The following is a 27655-nucleotide window of genomic DNA, read 5'->3' as shown; positions in this document are numbered from 1 at the left end:
TCCACTCACTACCCTTCCTACAGTAACTCCCCCGCCCCTTTACCTCCCCCATCTCTGTTTTGCCACTATCTAAAACTATACCTTTGTTTACATATTGAACTGCTCTGACGTCCTCTCTAGAATGTTGGCTCCATGAGGAAGGGACTTTCTGTTTTGCTCCCCACTGTGCCTGGTGAACAGTATGTGGCACCTAATAGGCACTCCAGAAACCCCTGAGTCACAGAAGAGTGAATAAATCCATCTTCTGGTGGGCCCCGAAGTGCCCGTCCCACACGTGCATGGCAATCAACCACCCTCCACTTCTTACAAATGGAGTCATCTCACCTGGAAAGCTCTCCCTTCCCTCACCCATGCAGGTGTCCCAGGACTCCTGAGTGGTCCAGCTAGGTGCACCTCTCCGTGTTCCTTCATCTGAGGCTTACCTCCCATTGGCCTCTTCCACAGACCAGCCCCTGAAGATGCCTAACAGACTCGTTCTCCTCCCTCTTGGTCTTTTAGGAAAGCCCCTCACAGGAGCTCACTCTGCACATTCTACACTCGCCAGTGCCTTGTGCTTTCCCCTCACACTCACCTGCCAGCAGCCCCAGGGAGGCAGGGTCCTCGTGTTTTCCTCCCTACTGCCCAACCCTGGAAGGTGGTGGATGTTCAGTCAATACATATTTTAATAAGTGTGCTGTTTAACTGACTCATATCTACTTAAACACTGCTGCTTTCAGAGCAGGGTTTGGGGAGTGGGAGACTGTTCCCAGGACAAGTCTTGAGTTTGGAATGGGGAATTCATTCTGCAAGTGTGTTGAAACTTTTAGAGGAATTTTTCAGGACCATGGAAACCTAAATTTAACTAGGAGAATGTCTCCATATCAAGTTTCTGCCACTCTTTATAGAAATGCCTTAAAGACTGTCAATCTCCTTATTCATATTCAAGAAGCAGGGTTGAGGAGGTAGGTGCAGGACTTAGAGTCTGTTTAAACGAGCTAACTTACATGCCAAGTTAGATGTTTACTCTACCTGCATTTAGACCACTGGACTAACAGTGTGTTCTTTTACCAATTTTATAGATAAAATGTGCCTTAGGGCCAAGAAAATTAGGTAGTTCCTTTTTTTAAAGAAATGCAGGAGCTGGGGTTGTGGCTCAATGGTAGAGCACTTGCCTTGCCTTTGTGGGGCACTGGGTTCAATTCTCAGTACCACATAAATAAATAAAATTTTGAAAGGCATTATGTCCATCTACAACAACAACAACAAAAAATTTTAAAAAAAGAAAGAAATGCAAACTGAGCGATTCAGGACCATTCCAGGTACTTAGTCATAGAACAGCTCTTTTACACAGTTTTCCTCCTTTCCTAAAAAAAAAATAAGGAGAACCAAGCATCTGTTAAGTATTCATTCAGCTGAACTGAAGTACCCGCTAGACGCTAGATACTGAGCCAGGGAAGAACAATGAGCAAACCTGACAAGCACCCTCGCTGGGAAAAAGACGGCCCACCCTGTAAACAGGCACACATTCAGCCTCCTGGGGGGGGGGGGCAGATGTTAGCTGAAGGAAACTGGAGCTGGGGAGGCAGGAATACAGGCTGAGGCAGATGCAGGGGTTAAACTTTAAACAGGATGTGGACAAAGAATCCCAGTGAGTTAGAATGAGATAAGGAGTTGAGTGTGGTGTGAAAGAATGTACCTGGGAGCCAGTGCAGAGACCCTGAGGCAGAAGGCTGCTGGGCTGTATTGGCCCCAGCCAGGTGAGAGTGCCTGGGGCACCTGGCAGGGAGCTGCTGGGTTGGGTTGACACCGGCTCAGGAGGAAGGGGTGGGGGGTGGGGGAGAAGACAATTTAGGGCTTTGGCTTTTAATCTGGCAGAAGTGGAAAGAGGCCAGAGGATTGAGCAGAGGAGAGGCATGGGCTACTTTCAACAGGATGGCTCTGCCTGCCTTGTTGAGATGGCTGGGGCAGGTGTGGGGACATGGAGGGGGGCAGCAGAAGTGCATGTGGACTGGATGTAAATAGAGGGCAAAGGGAGAGGAGAAAGGAGAGGAGCTGGCCATTGGGAAGACCGAGCCACACCCCCACCGTGACCAACTCTAGAGAACCAGCTGCCCATGGCCAGAGCCGCGACTCCAGGGTGGGCCTGCTGCCATTTCTGACCAGACAAACCTCAGTCCTTTGGCTATGCAGCAGCACCCGGTCCTACCTGCTAGGTCTAAGGAATGACCCCTTCCCAGTTATGACGACCAATGAATGTCTGCAGACTGTGCCAGATGTCCACTGTGGGCAGCAGGCCTGAGGGTGAGAAACCTGGCCCCGGAGCACTTCCAGTGCACTTTGACACTTGCCCATAGATTTCCTAGACGTGAGCATCACTCGTTGCTAGTTCTTCTGGAACACACCTTGTGAGATTCGGGCAAATCAGTCGGGTCTATTGTAGGGATGCGCCACCTTTTTGCTTGTCCACTCACCCACCGGAAGCTGGGCTGTCTCCCTTCTTTGGCTTCTAAGAGTAGAGCTGAGTGACGAATCTGCCTTTACCCTGAGGTGAGCAGCAGGTGAGTTTCGCAGCTCTACTCCTGGCCAACATTTGGCCTGCATGTCTTTTTATGATAGCGGTTCTAACGCCCCACTAACTCAAGAAGCTGAGCCCTCTTTGTGTGCTTCTTTGCTATTTGATAGCTTCTTTGAAGAAGGTGATTCCAAATCTTTTGACAGGCAATGAATTTTTTTAAAGCAACACACACACACACACACCTGCCATGATTTCGATGTGCAGCGATGACTGAGAGCTACTAAGATTTGTGTGTGTGTGTGTGTGCGTGTGTGAGAGAGTTGATGGGGATTGAACCCAGGGCCTTGTGCATGTGAGGCAAGCACTCTACTAACTGAGCTAGATCCCCAGCCCAGTTAAGATTTTGACTTTTTTTTTTTAAACCCAAATGAATACTGTCATCCAGGGACTTCCATGCCAGCCTCTTGTGCCCCCTACTGGTGGTGGGAGTAGGTGCTTCCTGAATCCAGAGTTAAAAGCAGGGATCCTGGTCCCAGGGTCCCAGGATCCTTCTGGGGGTCTCAACAAGCATCTTGCCAGGGACCTGAGTGTGGAGAAGAAGTGACCATCCCCCCCCCTGCCATGCCAGCCATCTGCCACAGGGTGAGCTCCCTCAGTTTGCTGTTCCCTGGAAGCCAGTGGAGATCCTGCACTTACTGGAGGTGATTCCTTTGGGGACCCATGGGACTCGGATCACCGCCCACCAAACATGGATGTTTGGAGGAACTCACTCAGGGACCTGGACGGAGTTACAGCCACTGCTGGGCTGGAATTCACGATGACCCAGCCTGCTGTGTGGACCTGCCCGGTAAGACGCTGGGAGCTCAGAACAGTGGAGTGACTCCATCTCTGCCTCACCCACAGCAAGGAACCTGACATGCAGTTTGGCTGCCTGCAGGGGGCTAATTTTTGTTCCCCAAAAGAGACGATGAAGTCATAGCCCCAGTACCTCAGAATGTCACCTTATTTGTGTGATTAGTTATTAAGATGAGGCCATTCTGGAGGAAGGTGGCTCTACATCCAATATGATTGGTGTGAAAAGGGCAAATTTGGACACTGACCCAGAGAGAAGGCCTGTGACAGAGGCAGAGGTTGGCACGGAGGGGCAGCACAGAGCGCTGCAGTGCTGGAAGCTGGCGGAAGCTGGCCAAAGCAGGCCAGGATGTCCCTGGGAAGATTCCCAAGGGGCATGGCCTGCCGACGCGCTGACTTCAGACCTGTCACCCCCAGACGGTGGGAGAAGAAGTTCTGCTGTTTGCATTGACTCGGCTTTTGTACTCTGTTATGCAGCCCCAGAAAAGCAGCACAGGCCCAGGACACATGGAGTTTGCCCTCATGGCTGCTGACCCTGCCCTCTGCTGGGGCCCAGGCTCCCTGCCATCCAGGTCCCCGAGTCCTCACATGGAGGTATGGCCGCCATGAAGTCAGACATTATTTAGAACACTACAAAGCAAAAATTAAAATGACGTTAAATGGTTTTATCCAGAAATAACCAGTGATTGATAGCATATTTGAGCATGTTGGAAGTATTTTCCCCAAACTTTCCAAGTTTCTGCATGCATGAGTCTGTGGGAGCTCCTGAGCCTGCCTCACTGGGTGCTGCTGTCTGCATGGGGCCGTTCTGTGATCTACGGGCCTGCACTCTGACAAGCACTACAAGCATGGTCAGGCACATTGCTTTTTTTTTTTTCTTTTCTTTCTTTTTTTTTTTGGTACTGAGAATTGAACTCGGGCTCTACCCCTGAGTCAAAGGGCATCCTGGCCTTTTTATGGTTGTCAGGGGCTGGGAGAAGAGCGGTGGTGGAATAGGGAGTTGTGGCTGATGGGCACAGGGCTTCTTTTTGGAGGGATGGAAATGCTCTAGAATTAAGAAGGCACTGAGCTCTCTTGCCTGACCCTACCAAAAGCAGGTATCAGGGTACAGTGTGAAAGCAGTGCCGCCATCACCCAGGTGAAAAGCAGACAAGTCAGGGCAAGCACAGAGCCCTGCACAGACCTCACTTAGGTAAAGCCCTGTCTGAGAGGCCTCCTTGCAAGCCATTGGGGAAAGGTGGTCTGTCCAGCAAGGGAGCTTGGACAATTGATTATCCACATAGGAAGATACTGATCTCCAGTTCACACATACACAAATACAGATTCCAGGTGAATTGCAAACCTAGACTTCAGAGATGTCATTGAATTCATGGTAGAAAGAACACAAGTCTTTTTTTTTTTTCCTGATACTGAGGATTGAACCTAGGGGTGCTTTACCAGTAAACTATATCCTCAGTCCTTACTATTTTTTTATTTTAAGACAGGGTCTCATTCTGGCCAAGTCTGGCTTTTAACTTGCGATCCTTCTGCCTCAGGCCCTTGAGTCACTGGGATTACAGACACGTGCCACTGCACTGCCGCAGTCTGGCTGGGCACAAAATAACCGAGCCACCACCAAAGCCTTGTAGCTTTACACAGGTGAAATCTCCATTGCAATGTTTAAAAACTCCACAGTCAAAAAATAAAACTGATCAGAAAAACATTAATCTAGGTCTGTATGAGCTCAAAAAATAAAATAGAACTTTATGATGTGGGAAAAGGCAATAATAAAATAGATATTGAAAAAAGCATCCTGGTTAATCACTGTCGCAGATGTAAGAATAGCCAAGCTGGAGCTCTGGATATCAGCTGTTATGGATTTGAGTCAAATCATCTTCTTTTTGGTCTGTAGAAATCGCTTTGGTTAGTCTCTCTGGAATCCAAATCAGCTGCTGTTCTCCCTGTGGAAACACACAAACAGAACCCTGACTCCAGACAATCACTGGGTCAGGACCTTTCCATTGTCCTGTTAGAATATCTTTCCAAAGTACCTTAGGCTTATGTACATTTTTTGGACATATATGCCTTTCCGCAGCACTAAGCCCTGATGAATCCAAAATTTAAAAAGTTTAGAGTAAAAAGGGTTATTTTAAGTTTATCTTTGGGGGATATATACCCCTTTCCAATTCCCTCTTTTTGTTTTAATAAGTACATTTTAATAGTTTGATGAGCTCTTTTAACTATGCCTTATCCTTGCGGATTGTATGGGATTCCTGTTAAGTAAAACATTAACTGATTTTTCTTTAGGGATGATGTTCCAAAATATCCTATATGCATCCTTTGGAAATTTAAAGATCCTTTTAAATTCAAGTCTTCCAAAAGCATTTTGCCTTAGTTTTTAGAATTACTTTAGTCCTTTTAATTTTTTGATGTGGTTTTAAACCAATTTTCTTTTAGTTTAACGTTTTCTAAATTGGCTCTTGTCTATAAATTTTAACACCCTCATCTGAGACTTCTAATTTCTGCACCAACAGAAATTAAAGTTGATGGGCTTTTTGAAAAAATTACTAATAATCTCCTTGTTCTTCTATTTTATCCAATATTTGACTTTAAACTTCTCTCTTCTACCTTTTTCTATCTTGAATGTCTGTATCTAATAGTTGTCTTAGCTTTTTGCATTTCTTATCTGAAATACCTTTATTTGACATTTTTAACCATTTTTTATCTTGTTTCTATCTTTTAGTTTTCTTCTAAGGTTTGTACATTCACCCTTAGTTGCTTTTTTTCCTCCTAGTTTTCTTTTTTTTTTTTGCTTCCTATTTTGTGGGTTTAAAATTCTTGTCTTCCTACATCTTTTCTATCTTCCTACATCTTCTCTATCTTTTTTTTTAACCTTTCTGTACTTTTATCTTTAAAGTTTTCCACTTTAAATTTTTAATCTTTTTTATCCAAATTGCTTTTATCCTATTATCTTTCCATTTTCATGGGTTTTTTTAAGTAATGTTTTTAAGATTAACTAGGCTTCCAATGATGCAATCTTTCCTCCATCATGAAGGCATCTTAACCACCTTCAATTTAACCTTTTAAAGCCTTTTGCAACTTACTTAGACATTTTACAACTTTTTACTTTACCACACAAAGATTATCTCATCTAGAAACATTTCTTTTCTTCAACCTTCCATATTAAAATATATTTCCACATCTTGAATCTTTTATATCTCTTTTTTAGCCATTAACCCTTTTTATAAATTTATAATTTAACCTTTTAAAGCCTTTTGCAACTTACTTAGACATTTTACAACTTTTTACTTTATCACACAAAGATTATCTCATCTAAAAACATTTCATTTTTCTTCAGCATTCATATTAAAACATATTTCCACATCTTGAATCTTTTTATATCTCTTTTTTAGCTGTTAACCCTTTTTATAAATTCACATTATGAAACAACTCTTATAAAATTTCTGATTTAGACAAATTACTCCACTTTAATAAGATGAAATATTTTCATGTTTTTTTATGGTACTATAATACTGTAATTGAAACCCAACTGAAACTTCTTATACTCTTTGTATATAAATTACACCTGATAGAATCTTAACTCTTAGTAACCTTGTTTCAGCAAAGACACAGACACAAAGCAATATTAAACCTTTTTCCATTTACCAATTTATGAAAACACACATAATGTTTAAATATATTACCATATGTAACTTAATAAGTAAAGAGTACTTGATTTTATATTTAGTGGTTGATATTTTAACACTTTAGCTTTGTAAATTAATCAGATGTCTGTAAAAACCAAGATCTTAGACAAATGTAGTAAACAGAACTAATAATCTCTTTCTTGTTGAAGAAAAATCCTTCTACAGGATACCATGATGGTCCCATTGATATACTTAATAACTCGTCTTTAAAAAGCCATGGGCTACATTTTTGTATTGTATCAACATATGTCCTAACTGTTCTTGGTCTTACTGGGGTGCCTCCTTCCTCTAACAATTTCTCTTCCTCGGGGGCGAACAACTTCAAACCTTGAGCCAACCATTTTCCCCAGTTTGCCTGAGAAAGTTCTAGGGACAGGCAACTTGAAATAAAAACAAAAAGTTCCTGCAGGAGGAGCAGCCTCTGAGACCTCACCCACAAGCTCCACTAGGGGCAGCAGCTGAGCCCTATTTCCTGGGGGCTGAGAGCTTTGGAATTGATGGGAACTGACCTGAAGGTCATGTCCAAATTCCATCTCTTGGTGTGGCTTCTGTGAGTGAGTTGTTTAAATATTTACACCCTGTACTTTGTGACCTTGCCTTTCAGCCTATTTTAAGAACACTTAGGCAACTGGGTTCACTTGGCAGAAGTGTATCACCACTTGGCTTCTGGAGTTAGGAAGGCAACCTGCTTTTCCCAAAACAATCCACCTCCACTCTTCTCCCCCACAGACTCACTTCTTGCCTGTTCAAACAGGGACAAGGATTCTCAAGCATTTCCTGAGCAGCACTGTGATTGTGAACATGACCCAGTTTCTAGTTACTGTTGCAGAGAAAATCAACAACCTGTTCCCACCTGAGATTTCTGAGATTCTGTAGCCATCTCGGAAATCATTTGGCATCCATAATGCTTTTAAAACTTTTCATTGCACCTGAAAACATAATTCAAGAATCTGGAATATGTGCGATTATATTGTTTTCATTCATTAAAGGTACCAGGTGTGCCTGTGTATGTGTGTGTGTGTGTGTGTGTGTTTTACTATATGACAAGGGAGCTCTGAGGGGCTAAAGAAGGTCACTGTGCTCTATCTCCACCTGCCCTCAGCATGCCTTGTATTGGGGTTTGCAAATTCTTGCAGTTAGATGCTGGTCCTTCACCTCATTAAGTCACTATGGTAAACTTAAGTTAGATCTTGTCACTCTGAAAAAGACAGAGTAAAAAAGAAAATTCTTAGCAAATACACTAAAGCTTTTGAAGATCACCTTAGTAATTCCACATGATTCACTGGCATGACAGCCCCTTATGGAGACCAAAGGACTTTGGAGAAGGGAGTTCTAGATGAAACATTACTAAAAAGTTACTGCTTTAGAGAGAAACTGTCAACACAGTCAGAAAGCAGCCCAGCCACTTTGACTTGCCTGCATACTATGTTTCTGACAATCCCAATAACTGACAACATCCCTAAAGATAAAAAACCTATCAATTGCTTTTAAAAATCATATTTTGCTGTGATTCCTTGTGGGCTGCCCCTCCTACCCCAAGTTTCTTCACTTATATCAATTCTTTGCAACCAAGTTAGGTTTTTGTTTGTTTGTTTTTTGGTACTTGGGATTGAACTCAGGGATACCTAACCACTGACCACATCCCCAGCTCTTTATTTTAGAGACAGGGTCTCCTTAAGTTGCTTAGGGCCACCTTAAGTTGCTGAGGCTGGCTTTGAACTTGCAATCCTCCTGCCTCAGCTTCCTGAGTTTCTGGGATTACAGGCATGGGCCACCACACCGGGCACAAGATAAGTTTTATTGTTACTGTTCAAAACTCTCAGTTCTTCACCTGGAACATCAGCCCTTGCCATCTGGGCTGACCTGCTTCTCCAAACCTCCATTCCTGCCTGCCCAGACTGGGCTGGGTAGATCTCAAGAACCATGGGCCTCCAGCAGTCATCCCAAGTCCCAGCCTGATGCCAACATGTTATAACACTCCAAATTCTATCATTCACATCATACATTCATTCATTTAGCCATCCACTTATCCATCCATCTATCTGTTCATTTGTCTATTCATCTGTCTGCCCCCACCATCTATCCATCTGTCTGTACTTCTGTCTATCTCTCCCCCCTGTCAATAGCATCTACTATGTTTTTTCTTTGGGTCAGACACTATGCAGAGAGTAAAGCTGGTCTTGTCCCAACAGCATAGACCTCTAAGGTCTGGCGGAGAAGATGAGGCCCTAAGCAGGTGCTGCAATAGGGGGGATAAGTGCTCCCAGGGCAGAGAAGGCAGGAAATGGCTTCCTAGAAGTATCTTTAAGGTTCAACAGGAGTTTACAAGGAAAGAGTTGGAGTTGGTGGGGTTTAGTGTGGAGGGCATGAGCCAGGCAATGTTAAAATGGGTCTTTCTTCTTTGCTTCTAAGATACAAATTCAATGCAAAGCCCTCCCATTCATCAGTGCCCAGCCAAGAGTAAGTGCCTGGGAAGCAACTGCCAAATGAAAGAATTTATCCCAGGGGACCAGGAATGGAAAATTCATAGTATGTGCTTTATTGGGACAGGGCAATGATCTCTCAGGCTTTGGAGATAAATTCTGGGCCCTGGCCAGTCTGAAACTCTGCATTTATCCAACAGAACTAAAGATATGTTCACAAAATAACTCATCAAGAATTCTTATCTAAGCTTCATTGGTAATAGACCAAAACTTGAAATGACCCAGCTATCCTTCAACGAGTGAATGGTTAAATGAATGTGGTACATACACACCATGGAATCCTACTCATCAATAAAAACAATCAAGCTGCTGATACAAGAAACAACTTGGATTAATCTCCAGTGAGCTATACAGGGTCAAACTAAGCATTGTATGACAGTCTTGAAATGACAAGACTAGCAGTGAACAGCAGACTAGTGTTTGCCAGGGTTAGGTTATGGGCTGGATGTGACGAAAGGGAAATTCAACATGAAGGGTCCTGTGGGGGTGGAAATGTTCTGCATTTTAACTGTAGCACATCGATACCTGCTTGTGATATTGTATTCCATTTCTGCAAGTCGTTGCCATCACGGGGGGCGGGGCGGGGGGCTGGGCATAGAGAACATGGGATTCTCCTGTATCATTTCTTACCACACCTGATACTACTCTGACCTCAGCCGAAAGGCCACGGAGTGCTTATTTCTTATAACTGCATGTGATTCCACAATTATCTCAAAAAGTTTAAGAAAAAAATCAAGTGACAAGGAAAGAAAATAATACATGTAAGATCCTCAGCACGATGCCTAGCACATGGTTGAGACGTGAATGTTACAACTAGAGAATCTGGCAAACCAGGACAGGGGAGCATCCGCAGGCGGGGCGCACCCACCTGCCAGGGACACAGGTTCTTTTTTTGTTGTTGTTGTTGTTTATGTGGTGCTGAGAATCAAACCCAGTAGGCAAGCGCTCTACCACTGAGCCACAGCCACAGCCCCAGGGACACAGGTTCTGCTTCTTCCTCTCCTGCCTTGTGAGGTTGTTGGCTCATGTTCAGGTTGATGTGGACCATGGTCACAAGACCTCTCTCCTGCACCATGTGCATACTGCCCTGTGTCTCAGGTCTCTGCGAGAACCAAGAGACCCTGTGTGGGAGCCTCCTCCCCAGGGCTCAGTGGCCAGTCGGCCTCACTTATCCATAAAAATTAGCTCATTTCTAAAAGTCAGCAAGGGACATGGGAGCACTCAGCTTAGATCAGTCTGGATCACCCCAACCTGGGGCCAGAGCCTACTTTGCTGAGTTTAGTGACAGAATCCTACCTCTGATGGCCAGAACAAGGAGGAGGTGTCTCCAGGGTCACCCACCCACACTGTCTCCCTTGCCCCAGGGCTCCAGTAGCCACACGTCCATGGCTCTGGGCTACTGGTATGTGTCTCACAGGCCACCAGATATAAAGCTGCTGTTGCGACTTATGCAGTCCAGGGGAAGAAATAAAGAATGTCCACGCGCTTCTGCCCTTTCCAATGCTTTATTCACTCAAATCACTCAATACAATTTCACTCTATCAGTTCTTAATCAGAAAAAAAAATGTCAATCCTTAATGCTAGGCACTGCAATTGACATAATCTGCTGGGAGCCATTAGCCAAGTAGGTATGACAATTTCCTTGCCAGCGTACCCCATGTTGCAGTGACATTGAATGTACGTGACCTTGCTCAAGGACCAAGGCAGATTAGGGTGTTCCCGGTTTTAAGATAATCGTGTTTAGGGCGTTCCCAGTTTAGGTTCCAGGTTTAAGGTTTAAGATTATTCCTGCTGGGAATAGGGCGTATCCTGCTGCCTGAGTTCCCCTTGAGTTCTCACGGGATTCAGACAATATATTTTGGAGATAGAAGCCCAGTGGACGGGGATTTGGGCAGAGAACGTGAATTTGGGCAGAGAACGTGGATTTGGGCAGAGAACGTGGATTTGGGAAGAGAACGTGGATTTCCCCAGAACGTGATTGTAGACGGCTGGTGTGAGTTCGGGAATAAAGAGTTGCTGTTTGAATCTACAAGTTGTGTGGTGGCTCGTGATTGTGTGCCCAGCCAGACTGCGGCATTTGTGCCCAGCCAGACTGCGGCAATAATCAATTCACAGCAAACAATTCTAGATTAATTCACAGCAAACAATTCTAGATTGATTAATTCTGAGCACTGCAAACACACTTAATCATGACAGGCTAATGACAGACATTCCCTCTGTGTGCTAAGTTCAGTGTTAGATCAAAAGTCTTAAGCCTATAAATGGGCCAAGGACCTGAAGGGACACTTCTCAGAAGAGGATATACAATCAATCAACAAATACATAAAAAAATGTTCATTATCACTAGCAATTAGAGAAATGCAAATCAAAACCACTCTAAGATTTCATCTCACTCCAGTCAAAATGGAAGCTATTATGAAGACAACAATAAGTGTTGGTGAGGATGTGGGGGGAAAAGGCACACTCATACACTGTGGTGGTACTGCAAATTGGTGCAGCCAATATGGAAAGTAGTATGGAGATTTCTTGGAAAATTGGGAATGGAACCACCATTTGACCCAGCTGTCCCTCTCCTTGGTCTATACCCAAAGGACTTAGAAGCAGCATCCTACAAGGACACAGCCACATCAATGTTTACAGCAGCACAATTCACAATAGCTAAATTGTGGAACCAACCTAGATGCCCTTCAGTGGATGAATGCATAAAAAAAATGTGGCATATATACACAATGGAATATTACTCAGCAATAAAAGAGAATAAAATCATGGCATTTGGAGGTAAATGGATGGAGTTATAGAAGATAATGCTAAGTGAAGTTAGCCAATTCCAAAAAGCAAATGCCAAGTGTTTTCTTTGATATATGGAGGCTGATTCATAGTGGGATAGTGAGAGGGAACATGGGAGGAATAGACGAACTCTAGATAGGGCAGAGGGGTTGGAGCGGAAGGGAGGGAGCATGGGGTAATTAATGATGGTGGAATGTAATGATCATCATTATCCAAAGTACAGGTATGAAGACACGAATTGGTGTGAGTATACTATGTTTACAACCAGAGATATGAAAAACTGTGCTCTATATGTGTAGTAAGAATTGTAATGCATTCTGCTGTCATATATAATTTTTTTTTTAAAAGGGAAAAAAAGTCTTAAGCTTTAAATCCAGCAGATGCACACTCACTCAGACCTTGGTGATCTGATGGCTGGCTGAAGAGAATGTCAGCGGAGAAGTCCTTGCTCTCTCCAGGGTCAAGATGTGGCTGTGAGCGGTGAGGAAGATGCAGAGGATCAGCAAAGGATGAAAAGTGTTGGGGTGTCGGTCCAGGTCCTCATCAGGTTCTCAGCTGAGGGCATCAGTGTCAGCTGGCTGAAAGTCTGTTCATTTGCTCTAGTATTTATACTAAATTTTGGGACTTTTGACCCCCCCTTTCAATCCCTATCAGCTGCCACCAGATTTCTCAGTGACATCATTTACCCTGGGGTTAAAACATTTTGTCTGTTGGTCTCCACCCTGATCCTTCACCTTTTCCTCTTATTGGGTGAGAACAGCCTGCCTGAGACTTCACTCTGAGTTTACCAGGGTGGGGAAGTGACTTGCTGGTGCCTGAGGGCCATATGGAGGGCTCCTAGGTGTGCCTGGTGAGACTGCAGGTTTCAAACTGGAGTTTTAAATGGGGTTGCTTAGGCTCAGGCCCCAGCCATCCTCACAGCTGCCAAGGCGAAGAGCTGAGCTTGCCCCTGCTTTTGTCCTCAGGTCTTGCAGGTGCCCTGCAAAAAAAGCGTTAATCTGCATTTGCTGAAATGAATACATATTTGTTGGAATAGAGTGAATTTAAATATGTAGGCTTCAACACATCAATTATGCCTTTCAAATGTGTGCTTAAGTTTATACTCCTAAGCTTATTGTGATGTCCATATTAGAAACTGAATCTGGAGGCCCCAAGCCAGCCACCTACACTGTGGCTTGGTGTCCACAGAACCAAAGCTGCAGATTCCTCTTGCTCTAGGGGCCCTCCCACATCTGATTCATTTGCTTGGTATTTTGAGGGGAACACAAGACATTGTTGTTCCACTCTATGCTTTTCTTTAAAATATTCTCTAGTGACCTAAACCCACATTAATTACTGCATGTATTATTCTTTTCTTCTGTTTTCCAAGTCTCCTAGAGGTAGGGTAATCAAACTTTGGTACTCAGATTTTCACTTAGTGGTTCATGTGACATACCAAGTAGAAAAGGGTTGTCCTCCACAAAACCTATCATCTTTTTCTCTTTAAGTAAGTCTGTTAACTGTGCCAACTCTAGCTTTGAGTGGAATGCCACTCTGTCCTGTGTCAAGTCTAGTATGAGAAATGATTCTGACCCATAAAACTGATAGTCACAAGCCAAATGGAGGTTCTTCCCCACCTCCCAAGATGCTCCCTGTTGAGAGCCACAGCCGAAAGGGGCCCCAGGAAACTTTCAGACTGCCGGCTGATGATTGGCTCACAGCAGCCCCAGCAACTTCTAGCTGATTGGCTCCTCTGCGGTGATGCTCATTGGAGATGCTCATTGAGCTGTTTCCCCCGCCCTTTCAGACTGCCAGCTGATGGCTCCCTGAGGCTTCTGTACTTCTAGGTTTGGATTTAAATCCCTGGACTTCACCTTCAAAGCCCACACATACCTCAGCTCTCCTGCAAATCAACTTCCGGGTGTCCTTTTTTTACTCTAACATTACAGAATGTAGCTGTGAATGCTGGATGTAAGTGCTTAGCAAAGCCTAGGGATGTCTGTCAAGATGGAAAGATTCAGAGGAAACAATAGCAAATCAACAACTCAGAAAGATCTATGTTCCACTCATGACCAGGGAAAAATCTGCATTTCTTTCCTGGGTTGAATTTTAACTTATCCCCATCGATTATACAAAAGGTTTTTATTCAAAAGACGGCCTTCTAAAGTCTTTCAGTGAGACTGCACTGTCACTGCACTGGTGACACTGAGCAGGAAGAAAGGCACCAGAACTAGCCTAGAACCCACAGGGAATTGGCATCTAATACTTTAGCATATAGCACGTTTGCAATTCCAATGACTTGGGAGGCTGAGGCAGGAGGATGGAAAATTTGAGGCCAGCTTCAGCAATTTAGTGAGACCATGGCTGAAAATCAAAAACAAAAAAAGAGCTGGGGATGTAGCTCAGTGGTAAAGCACCCCTGGGTTCAATCCCCAGTGTCCCCTCCAACACAAAAGAGCCTATCACTTCCTTTATTGGTGATTGTTATGTGAAGAGGAACTTCCAATGCATACACAACCCCTGGAGGCTTCACTTCTAACTTGCTGTACAGGGATCAGAAAGATGAATTCCATGATCTCAGATCCAGTTCAGCGTGCCTTGTTTTGGCAAATGCGGGGAGGACTGGTGAAGCTTTACGTAGGGGAGGATGAATGAGAACCCCCAGACACAGCACTAGTCAGTGACAGACCCAAGAAGGGCCCTGATCATTTCAGATTTTGGCCAACCTTTTGTTCCCCAGTCCGCCACACTGACGCCTGGAGCAGAGGTTGTGGTAAAGTTCCAGGGTGCAGATCTGCATTCCTGGATGGCTTGGCCCGGTAACCTAGAAGAGGGGGGCTCTGGCCGTGGCTACGCAGGCATTGCCAGCATCCACAATTAAAATGCTTGTGCTTTTAAGCCCTCAGGGTCTTCCTGCAGTTCTGAGGCTGTGTGCTGATCCTGGCAATCACTTATGAAGATGACGACTTGATTTTTGTGGTAATGACAGGTGTCTTTGTGCATCACATTTCAGATAGGCCTCCAGAGGAACCAATCTCCTCAAGCCTGAGATTTTCCCCTAAGTCCAAAACAGTAAAGGATTTGCTGATCCTGGAAATAAGCCTCACTTTTTCTATTGGCCATAGCCCTTAATCACAGTTCTCTTCACTGCAGAACTAAAAATAATGGATAAGGTGTCACAAGGGACAATTCCAATCAAAGCCCTGTCTCCCAGGCACCCAGGGACAATAGCAGCTACTCCCACGAGGCAACTCAAGTATTAGATACGGATTCCCTGTGGGTGCTAGGCTACTTCTGGTGCCTTTCTTCCTGCTCAGTGTTCAATTTCTTTTCTTCAGTCATTTCTAATAATTCTACAAAATTACAGATCATTCCAACTTGAAATATTTTTCAGATTTTGTGGATAGATATTAAAAAGCAATAGTATCCAGGCAATATTATCCAGTAGTTTGTCTCATCTCTGGAAAAGTAAAAGTTCTTTGACCCACTGTTCTTTCTTGTACCTATTTCTTGGTGGCCTGGCTTGATACATGGGGATGGTGAAAGCTACCCTAAGATAAACACGGTGTGGTGGGGTCTCCCTCCATACACTGGGTGAGAATCTGAACATGACCTGCAACGCCTAAATCATTTCCATCTAGCTGGGGCCCTGGGGCCTGGGCTGCCTTGGACTAGAGAGGGAGGGCTTGAGCTGACCTGGGGGGGAGCAGATTGAGATGGAGTTACCCAGACCAAGAAGAGGCTCCCCAGGCTCGGTGTGCACAGGCCCCTGAAGACCTTGGGCACTTTCCAGTGGCAACCAGCAGGTCCCCAGAACTGGAACTCTGAGGGGGCTAGCCGAGAGAGGCAGGTTCAGAGCCCTCAGGGTCTTCCTGCAGTTCTGAGGCTCCGCCTCTTGCCCTGAGGCGATAAACATCCTGGTGGGTGCCTCTGCTTTTCCCCTGTCCATTCCCCCTTTCTCCCTCATCACAGCCCCTGATTCATCGTGGAGTAGCAATGTGCCTGGCAAGAGGACTACAGTGCCCAGCCTCCTGGCCACCAGGAGAGCACCACCTCAAGATTTCTGCATAAGCAGAGGGCTTTGGGGAGGAGCCTGAGGACACTCCCACCCCCCACCCTCCTCTCCCTTCAACCTGAGATGCTGACGTGGCACAGCCATCCCAAACAGGGTGCAGGACTGTGGAGCAAGGGAGCTGCTCAGGGTGTTGGGGGTGGCCATCCCAGCCCAGGAGGCCCTGATGGCACTGTGGGTGGCTGTCCCACACCTCAAGCTCTGCACAATAAAGAATCCCCTACTGGTTTACGTCCCTGTGTTAGTTTTCTCTGGCTGCAACAGGAGCTGTTCTCTCACAGTGGGGAGAAGTGTGGAATCCAGGTGCCCTGCGCCCACACTCCCCCTGAAGGCTCCCGGGCAGATGGCTCCTCCCAGCACTGGGGCTTCAGTCACCAACCTCTGCCTCCTCACCGACCATCCCCTCATGTGGAAGACCACCTCTGTGTCCACGACTCACCCTTGTACCAGAACACCAGTCGTACTGGATTAGGTCCCATCTTAATGACCTTAACTTCGTTAAATCTAAAACTCCCAACTGTAAGTAAGTTGTGTTCTGAGAATTAACCATTAGAACTTCACATATCTTTTTTTTTATCACTTAATTAATTCTGATTAGGTACACATGACAGCAGAATGCATCGTGATCCACTGTACACAACTGCAGCACAACTGTTCATTTCTCTGGCTGTACATAGTGTAGCATCGCACCTTATGTGCAGTCACACGTGTACCTAGGGTAATGATGTCCATCTCATTCCACCAGTTTTCCTGCCCCCATGTCCTCTCCCTTCCCTGCCCCCTTTGTCTAGTCACAATTCCTCCCTCCCCACCCCACCCCCACTATGGATCAGCATCCACTTATCAGAGAGAACATTTGGCCTTTGGTTTTTGGAGATTGACTTACTTCACTTTGCATGATCTTCTCTAACTCCATCCATTTACTTGCAAATGCCATAATTTTATTCTCTTTTAATGCTGAGTAATATTCCATTGTGTATATATACCATATTTTCTTTATCCATTCATCTATTGAAGGGTATCTAGGTTGGTTCCAATTTAGCTATTGTGAATTAAGCCACTAAACATTGATGTGGCTGTGTCCCTGTACTATGCTGATCTTAAATCCTTTGGGTATAACTGAGGAGTGGAATAGCTGGGTCAAATGGTGGTTCCATTCCAAGTTTTTTAAGGAATCTCCATACTGCTATCCAGATTTGTTGCACCAATTTGCAGTCCCATCAGCAGTGTATGAGTGTGCCTTTCCCCCCCACATCCTTGCCAATACTTACTGTTGTTTGTATTCTTGTTAACTGCCATTCTGTCTGGAGAGAGATGAAATCTTAAGAGTGATTTTGATTTGCATTTCTCTAATTACTAGAGACTTTGAACATTTTTTTCATATATTTGTTGATTGATTGTATATCTTCTTCTGAGGAGTGTCTGTTCAGCTCCATAGCTCATTTATTGATTGGATTGTTTGAGGGGTTTTTTTGGTGTTAATGTTTCTGAGTTCTTTATATATCCTGAAGATTAGTGCTCTATCTGACGTGTGTGTGGCAAGACCTCTACGATGAAAACTACAGAACACTGAAGAAAAAAATAGAAGAAGATCTTAGAAGATGCAAAGATCTCCCATGCTCTTGGATAGTCAGAATTAATATTGTCAAAATGGCCACACTACCCAAAGCTCTATACACATTCAATGTGATGCCAATTAAAATCCCAACATCATTCCTTATATTTTTTTTTATTTTTATGTGGTGCTGAGGATTGAACCCAGGGCCTCCTCGCACATGCTAGGCAAGCGCTCTACTGCAGAGGCACAACCTCAACCCCCATCGTTCCTTATAGAAATAGAAAAAGCAATCATGAAACTCATTTGGAAAAATAAGAGACCCAGAATAGCCAAAGCAATCCTTAGCAAGAAGAGCAGGAGGCATCACAATACCAGACTTTAAACTATAATACAAAGGTATAGTAACAAAAATGGCATGGTATTGGCACCAAAATAGACATGTAGACCAGTGGTACAGAATAGAGAACACAGAGACAACCCACATAAATGAAGTTATCTTATACTAGACAAAGGTACCAAAAACATACATTGGGAGAAAAGATAGCCTCTTCAATGAATGGTGCTGGGAGAACTGGAAATCCATATGCAGCAAAATGAAACTAAACCCCTCTCTCTCACACACCATGCACCAAACTCAACTCAAAGTAGATCAAGGACCTAGTAATTAGACCAGAGATCCACATATCTTCTTTTGAGAAACAAAAGTTAACTCATAACATCGGTGTCATTCAGGTTCTCTGTTCTGCTCATCAGAAGCTGATCTCTACCTGATAAGCACATCAACAGGGTCGTCCAGTGACCACAGTTTAAGCAAGCCACACCTTCAGAACATGAACTGTCCATTTGTGCATCTGAGGGCTCCAGCCCCTGTTAGCATGCCAGTTGAATACATGAAGGAGACTACCTGGGCCTCAGTATGGGGAAGAAATGGAGGGTGAGACTACAGGGACCAACCTAGCCAAAGGTAGGTTCTTCCCCAGACCACTCCTTCCCATTTGATACCCAAGATGCACATGAACAGCACAAGTTACTTGCCAGATGGAACCCTGAACTGCAGGCCCTCCAAATCCACCTGTCTCTCCAGAGTTCATGATTCCTATCTCCCTCAACTCCCATAGCCTCCAGGTTCTGGGCTCACTGGGGGATGTTCCCTGCCTGGACACTCTGAAGCCACTCAATGAGTCTGGATGATGGTCAAATAAGCCAGTCACAAAAGGAAACATACTGCATGATTCCGTGTGTATGAGATCTTAAGAGTCAGCAGATTCATAGACAAAGAAGGTAGAATGAAGGGAGTGGGTAGCTAGTGTTTAATGGGGAGAGCGTTGCAGTTGGGGAAGATGAGGAAGTTCTGGAAACAGATGGTGGCCACAGGTGTACAACAGCCTGAATGTATAGAATGCTCCTGAACTGTGCACTTAATGGGTAAGGCATTTTGTTCATTTACAACTACAAAAAAAAGTTATGTGTATTTTAGAACAATTTTTCAAAAGTGCATTAGTGTATATGTCAAGGAATATTTCCTTAGTTTCCTACCAAAGCACCTGTGTAGATGATGTTCCAAAATGAGAAATAATATATCATGTTGTTACATTAAGACTACCCACTGGTTAGGCTTCTGGGAGCACACACTCCTGACATCTGGCATAGGATGGTAAAGAGCCACACTCTTCATGGTAAAGGGCCATACTTGGCATCTTTCCTGGACCTGAAACTGTGAATCTGTGCTTGTGCATCGAGAGTGTCACTGAGGCTGGGGAGCCCCACCCAGAGGTGTAGATGCCACCAGGATCACTTATCCTAAGTCTGTAAGGTGAAGAGGGAGAAATGGCTTCCGGTAGGGGATTCATTTAAAATGCTCTTTTATAAATGTGAGGGGGTACTTTAGAAATCCAAGTAAAGAGGTCCGGGGCTTACAGGACTGTGTTCGGAGATTGTGAGTTCGGTTGATACATTAACCCTTTTACCAAGATAGGGAAGGGTTAGTCAAGAAAGATAATGGTATTGGCCAAGATTGTTTTTATAGTAAGCAACAGACATTATTTGGAGCTAATTTAAGGTAAACATGGATTTACTGGAAGACTGTTCGTGCAGCTCAGGAAACTGAAGGAAACCTGACTATCCAGGTCTCCAGGAGGGGAGGAGTCAAGGCCGTGCTAGGGAAGTGTGACCAGGAACTCAGAAACTCCACTCTGGGCAGGGCAATTGACGACCCATTCCAGCCACCTTCCAACTCCATTGAGATTCACTGATATTTCCAAACTCCCATGGGTTAGAGTGGTTTGGCTTGGACCAGGTCAGACCTTAGTACATCTCCACTTGCACTGGTCAGCTATGGACACTAAGGGAATGTGGTAGACTGGGCCATCTGCCCAGTGTAGACATACCATTCTGTGTAAGTTCTAAAGCACACTTATTGTTTTGAATAGACAACATTCATATGCCTAGACAATGACAAACACAAAAGTCTATGCATGGGGGCTGGGTTGCTGCTCAGTGGCAGAGCGCTTGTCCAGCATGTGTGAGGCACTAGGTTCGATCCTTAGGACCACACAAAAATAAACAAATAAAATAAAGGCATTTTGTTCATTTACAACTACAAAAAAATTTTTTTAAGTATACGTCTGTATACATGCATCAATCAAGTATATATGAGGAACATATGTACAACTACATACACAAGTATATAATCATGCAGTACATATGTACATAAGCAATATTTTCTCTTTCCAGAGACTAACTTAAGCAATTTCCTCTTGCATCGATTTTGAGAGATACCCTAGGCAAATACGAACAAATGCAACTGTCATCTCTCCCCACCCTTAGTACATGACACTTTGAACCTCAATGTTTCCCCATATCTACCAGCTGGAAGATGTTTCATTTGTGCAAAAACTTTAGTCTAGTAGGATTTGAAAACATTATGAATGATAAACCTCAAAATGATCTACATACTTAAGCTATTATAGCTTTTCTCTCTTTTTATACTGGTTGAGCCCAGGGAAGCTCTACCTCCAAGCTACATTTCCTATCTTTTTTTTTTTTAATTTTTGTTTTGGACAGAGTCTCTCTATGTTGCCCAGGCTGGCCTTGAACTCTTGATCCTCCCACCTCAGCCTCCCAAGTCTCAGCTGTCATAGCTGTTCTGTGACCTTGGAGAGCAGTGAGCTATCACATGTACATGGGGCTTTGTTGTGTGGACACTTTACCATAAGTTGGACACATTTTTTTCCCTTGTACTGCTGATGTTTCCTTCCACTAAGAAAGATGCTGATGTGGTGGCAAAGATTTGCAGAGGGTTTAACGTAATAATTCATAGTTCTCCACACTCTCCGACAAACTTTAGATGTTTAGATGCCATATAATACTCAATAACATCAGGAAATTACCCATTATCTGTTACTTTATAGGAATTATCCAGCACAAAGAATTACATTAATATTTAATTCTTGATATTTTGATAATCTAACATAATAAACATACACACGTACATCCCCTTCTAGTTTTATGATATTTGATAGTTTGATACTTCTAAAGTGTTGCTAATCACAGTGAATTTTAATTCTCCACTCTTTTTTTTTTTTTTTTTTTTTTTTTTTATGTTGCTGGGCATGGAACCCAGGGCCTCCTGCTGCATGCTAGGCAAGTGCTCTTTCATTGAACTACATCCCCAACCCTTCTCCATTCTTTAAGGTGAGCATTGAATTGAAATTTTAAAATAGCCCTGAACATCATATCACTTTTTACCGGATAGCTATTGTGGTTCTATTAGCACAGACATTTCAACTTTCTTCTATTACATATTCATGAAAAAAATGGTGTTTGCTTATTGACACATTAAGTCAGTCATTAACACAGACCAAGTTGGTTACATCTAACCAGTCACCCTGTGTGCTTCGAGTGCTCTGTGCAGCCATGTGACAAGTGTCTTCTGTAGGGTGAACCCATGGGTCTAGGTAAACAGGGACACCAGTGGAAAGAGGCAGTACACGTGCCTTTTGAAGGCAGGGCTGTGCAGGTGAGGACTGAAGCCAGAATGCTTGTGTCCTTGCCAGTGGGTGACCATGGACTACTGCACATTTCTTGTGCCTCAATTTCTATACCTATATAATGGGGCAATAGTACCAGCCTCATAGAGCTGTGAGGACAAAGGGAGTTACCCTGCGCACAGTGAGCAACTTGGAGCTGGCCTTGCTGCCCTTGTGAGGACAGGTCTAGGCTTATGTGTGAGGGGTGGGAGAGACTCCCTGACCTTGGCTGCCCACTATGATGATAACTCCCTTGCCCGTCCGTGAGTGCTCATGCACCTTGGGGGCTGAGCAGAGACCGACAGGTGCCTCCCACCGGCAGGGTAGTCCAAGGCCAGAAAGCCAGGAGTTGGAGCTGAGGCCTGGGATGCTAGGATATGCCTGTGAGCATCTTGTTGCCATAGCATCAGCAGGAGCAAAAAGAGGGGCTGAGGCTAGGACAGATGGGTACAAAGAGAGATCTCTGACATACAGGAAGTGGCAGAAAAATAGAGGCAAATTGATCAAGAAATGAAAAAAGACAACAAAAAAGAACTCTCCAATGAAATTTAAAATGAGATTTTTTTTTAATTGGGGAGGAAGAACAGTTAACAAATGGGTTTGTGTGGTGGAGCAGAGCTTCGACCTCCTATCATTAAATCTTTTCTGCAGTGATCTCTTGACTCTGCCAGATGTTGTGGCTTTGATTGAAAATACTTCTGCATTAAGTAGCCAATGTTGTGGGGAAGGTTGCTCAGAAACACACCAAGTCCCAGTTTTGTACAAATGTAAGAGTCTTTATTTAGCCAGCCAGCTGGTGAGTACTCCCCACAGGACCCATAACTTTCTCTGCAAGAAACAGCTCTGAGCCTGAGCATTTTAGGATATTTAAAGGCAAAAACCACATCTGGGTTGATGCAGCTGCTAACAAGCAGGTACAGAAGCTGAACTGGGCAGATAGCGAGACAATGCGATGGGTACATTGGTATTTCCCATGGGACTTTCCAGGTTGGCATAGCAGCAAGCCAGCAGAAGGGAAGTGGGTCAAAATGACCCTAGCTCGGTACAAAGTTAGAGAATGGTTACTAAGGACTAGACAATCTATCTCTCACAAGGTACACTGCCCAAGAAAAATGGAAACAAGAGAACAATTTTACATTGTATAAGAATTACTATTTTCTGTTGCCAAGTATTTTATGCTAGGTAACTATTAATGGGTACAGAGGCGGGGCTTTCCCACGGGAGAAGCATTTCTTATATGATGGAGTCTCAGGGTAAAATGGAGTCTGTTTGGTCATTGCCCATATAGCCTGGCCCATAATGTGACACTTTCTCAAGAGCAGGTTTGCACAAGTGGGTATTGGACAGGCATGTACAAGGGAGAGGCTGGAGGGCAGAGGAAACAAACTCACTACTACAGTTCACTGGTACCGAGTCTGAATGCACAAACCAGCAGCCATCTCTCTGCTGGACAGACAGGACTTCACAGGAACAACTTGCCCGTACTGAACATCCTCAGCAAAGCTCCTAGGACACCCAGGCAAGGCAGGCTCGCCTAAAGCCCTGCTGCACAGCCCTGTGATGCTCCCCAGATTTGGGGAGATGGGCAGTCTTGTGAGGACGTGCTTCCTGGTATTCCTAAGCCAACTTCCTATTTTACTTTTTTGGTTGTTTGGTACTGGAGATTGAACCCAGAAGCACTTTACCACTGAGCCACAGACTCAGCCCTTTTTATTTTTTTCAAATTTGATTCAGGGTCTCACTAAGTTGCTTAGAGCCTCACAATTATTTAAGAAATAGAGCTGGGAAGGTGGTGCACACCCATAATCCCAAAGACTCTGGGGGCTGAGGCAGGAGGATTCCAAGTTTAAGGCCAGCCTCAGTGAGACCCTGTCTCAAAATAAAAAATAAAAAGGGTTAAGGATGTAGCTCAGTGGTTAAGCACCTCTGGGTTCAATCCCAGGAAAAGGAAAAAGAAAAGAAAAGAAATAATTAATGGGCTGGGGATGTGGCTCAAGCGGTAGTGTGCTTGCCTGGCATGCGTGCGGCCTGGGTTCGATCCTCAGCACCACATACAAAAAAACAAAAAACAAAGATGTTGTGTCCGCTGAAAACTAAAAAATAAAATATTTTTAAAAATTCTCAAAAAAAGAAAAAATAAATAATTAATAATTCATTGTTTAAAAATCTTCCCAGAAAGAAAATTTCATACCCAGATGATTTCATTTTCCTAAAATGTTCCCAAACATTTTGGGAGAAAAATAACTCCCATTCTACACAAACTAACCTAGGTAAAGAAAAAGGAGGAATGTTCCAAGTTTTTATTCATAAGAGCAGTCATTATGTGATATTAAAACCACAAAAAGACATTATAAGAAAAAATACAGGATGGAGAGCTTATCTAGCATGCGCAAGGCCCTGTTTAACACCCAGCAATGGGGGAAAAGAAAGAAAGAAAGAAAGAAAAGAAAAAGAAAACAAGTAGACAAATGTCACTCATGAACATAGACACAAAAACTCTTTTTTTTTTAAGAGAGAGACAGAGAGAGAGAGAGAGAGAGAGAATTTTTTAATATTTATTTTTTTTTAGTTTTCGGCAGACACAACATCTTTGAGGATCGAACCCGGGCCGCACGCATGCTAGGTGAGCGCGCTACCGCTTGAGCCACATCCCTAGCTCCTAGACACAAAAACTCTTAATGCAGCTGGGCACAGTGGAGTATGCCTGTAATCCCAGTGGCTTGGGAGGCTGAGGCAGGACGATCATGAGTTCAAAGCCAGCCTCAGCAATGGTGAGGCACTAAGCAACTCAGTGAGACCCAGTCTTTAATAAAATACAAAAAAGGGCTGGATGTGGCTCAGTGGCTGAGTGCCCCTGAGTGCAATCCTCAGTGCCAAAAGTAAATAAGTAAATGAATAATTAATTAAAAACTTAATGTTTTACCAAACTGAATCAATAAAACATACACACACACACACACACACACACACACAAGGATAATATGTTATGACCAAGTGGATTTTGCTTTGAAATACAAGGTTGGCAAGTCCCACAACTTACTATTAACACTGTGCTTTAGGTCCTAGTCAGTTCAACAATTCAAGAAAAAGAAAAAAGGCATACATGTTGAAATGAAGGAATAAGATCATCTTATTTGTAGATGTCACAAACATTTGCATAGAAAATCCAAGTAATCTAAAAAATCTGCTAGAGAGAATGTAATTTTAGCATAGTCAAAGGATACAATGTCAATGTATAAAAATCAATGTTATTCACATATATTAGCAATGAATAATTATAAATTAAAAATAATACAATAGCATCAAAAATGTTTTTTGAGCTTAACTGGAAATGTTCTAAATCACAGATATGGTAGTGGTCATATGATGCTAAGGCCTGAATGTGCCCAACCAAGCTCAGACCTTGAACTTAACCAACACTGTGACAGAATTAAGAGGCGGGGGCCTACAGCAGGCAGCTAAGTCCTGAAGGCTCAGTAGGGTTAGCGCCCTTATAAAGGAGGCTGCAAAGAGTGATCTCACCATTTCCCACCATCTCTTCTGCTGTTTGAGGACGTGGTGGTTCCTCTCCTCCAGAGGACACAGGAGCACAGCATCATCCCGGTAGCAGAAACCAGGTTCTCAGGACACAAAACCTAGTGGTGCCTCAATCTTGGATTTTCAGCCTCCAGAACTGCAAGGAATAAGTTTTTGTTCTTTAAAACCATCCAGTCTCAGGCATTCTGTTACAGTAATGGGAGTAGATTGATACACTGAGTATAATTATAGGACAAAATAAAGCTTTTCCACTGGGCCAAACTAGAAGGTCCTTGTTTAGCACCTGGACAGCCATCTTAATTGACAGCCGCCATTTTAAGAAAAAAGTTTTGCTTTCCCACCCCCAAGGTCCTTTCTGAGAAAGGCTCACTGCTCCCTCATACCAACCCAACCCTTCACTGCCCACATTAGGACCTACCCAGCTCTAATCCCCAAACCTCCCCCATAAAAGTCTTGAACCCCAGGCCTGTGTTGCCTCTCTCCATCTATGGAAAGATGGTCTTTATTTGTCAGCTCTGACTGGTCTCATGTGTCTCTGACTGGTCTCCCTCTTTCATTTCTTACTCGCCCTGCTCCTGGTTCCTCGCTTTCCTTTCAGTTGTGAGAAGGATAATGGCAGGAGATTGGGAATGACAATCATATAGGGGTTGGAAGCAAACTAACTTTGGATTTTACTGAGTGACATAGGAAATTGAGGATTCTGTGCAGAGGACTGAAATGATCTGACTTTTAGGAAGGATTATAGAGCTAGGGATGTAGCTCTGTGATAGAAATGCCTACTAAGCATGTGAAAGGCCCTGGATTTCATCCCCAGCATCACAAACAAAACAAAAAATATCATCTGTCACTGTAGGGAATCAGGGAGGGAATGTAGCAGGTGTTATGGGTTGAATTGTGCCTTCCCCCCAAAATTTTGAAATCTTAACCTCTAGTATTTTTGTGAATATAACCTTATTTGGCAGGGGGAATCTGTGGATGATCAAATTATGATGAGGTCATTAGGGTGTGTCCAAATGCAACAGGACTGGTATCCTTACAAGAAAGGAAAAACGCAATGGGAGGACAGAGACACACAAGGAGATTGTCACATAATAACCGAAACAGACTAGAGAGATGTAGCTTCACTTGCAAGGAACGTCAAGAGTTGACAGCCACCACGGGAAGTTAGAAAAGGCATAGTTTCCTCCCCTGGAGACTGTAGATAGAGCATCATTATGCAAAACCTTGATTTTAGAATTGTGGTCTCCAGATTTTAGAAAAATAAACTTCTGTTGTTTAAGCCACTCAGTTTGTAGCACTGTGACACGACAGTCCCAGGAAGCTAATTCAGGCTACCGCCATCATGTGATGGTGTCTTCTCATAAGATGACCTAAGTATGAGAGACAGGCAACAACAGGAGGGGACAAGGGTGAGAATGAGAAGTCAGAATATACCTTCGCAGCAGGAGAAAGATTGAAATGCAGACCTCGAAGGGGGTCCCACCATCCCAGACTGAAACCCTATAGGGTGGTTTTTATTTATTTATTTTTGGTTCCTGACTGGAAAGTCCTAATCACGCAACACTCTATTGTGACCCCAGATTTCCTTGACGACCCTCACATTAGTCCACCTCAAAGAGCTGTTTTCATCTCAAGCAGTTCTTTTGTTTTAAGGAACAAGTTCAGGACAAAGTGAGGTGAGCAAAGACATTAAACCCATCCATATGGGAATAAGAAATCAGGATCTTACACTTTCAATTGCGCCAGAAGGCTTTTCCTCATCAGTAACGAATAGAAACCCCCGACAACGACCCGCGGGCAGCCCTGTCTAGGGGCCCTACCCTCTCGGGAGCTCTGCTTTCCTGTACTCCAATGAACCCCGTCACTTTGCTGCTTCACACCCCGTGTCCGTGGATCCCACTCTTCGGACTCGCTAGACAACCCGCCCGTGCGCTCCGTGACACCCTTCCAGGGGGGCTGGCTTGAGCGCAGGGAGCCGTGGAGCGGCCACTTGCTGAGACGCGGACGAGGCGGGCAGCGGGGTCGGGGTCGGGGTGGGGCAGCAGTCTGCTTTACTTCAGGCCCAATAAGAAAGGAAAGGCACGCCCTCCACCCGCTTTCTGATCAGCCGAGGGACAACCTGACAGGTGTTCTGGGCAGCCAGCTCTCACTCCACCACTTTCCGTAACTTCCTTGGCCC

At 44.2% G+C, this 27655-nt stretch overlaps 2 long non-coding RNA genes across 2 annotated transcripts; one reads left to right on the top strand and one right to left on the bottom strand.

The window, feature by feature from the left end:
• The first annotated feature begins 1649 nt into the window (after window positions 1–1649).
• On the top strand, window positions 1650–3246 carry LOC124099703 (uncharacterized). The gene is made up of 3 exons (XR_006854053.2): window positions 1650–1736; window positions 2420–2537; window positions 3123–3246. It is a non-coding gene; the product is annotated as an uncharacterized LOC124099703 (long non-coding RNA).
• A 7755-nt stretch (window positions 3247–11001) lies between these two features.
• Window positions 11002–27589, bottom strand: LOC124099635 (uncharacterized). Its single transcript, XR_006854027.2, has 3 exons — window positions 27206–27589; window positions 25462–25612; window positions 11002–13281 (listed from the first exon to the last, which is right to left on the bottom strand). It is a non-coding gene; the product is annotated as an uncharacterized LOC124099635 (long non-coding RNA).
• Between the last annotated feature and the right edge of the window lie 66 nt (window positions 27590–27655).

This window comes from Marmota monax, unplaced genomic scaffold (genome assembly GCF_021218885.2).
Source record: "Marmota monax isolate L192 unplaced genomic scaffold, Marmota_monax_Labrador192_F-V1.1 WCK01_AAM20220418_F8-fsc00026, whole genome shotgun sequence".
NCBI classification, from domain to species: domain Eukaryota; kingdom Metazoa; phylum Chordata; class Mammalia; order Rodentia; family Sciuridae; genus Marmota; species Marmota monax.
Note: the sequence above shows the minus strand (reverse complement) of the source record. Positions and strands in the feature narration are given on the sequence as shown.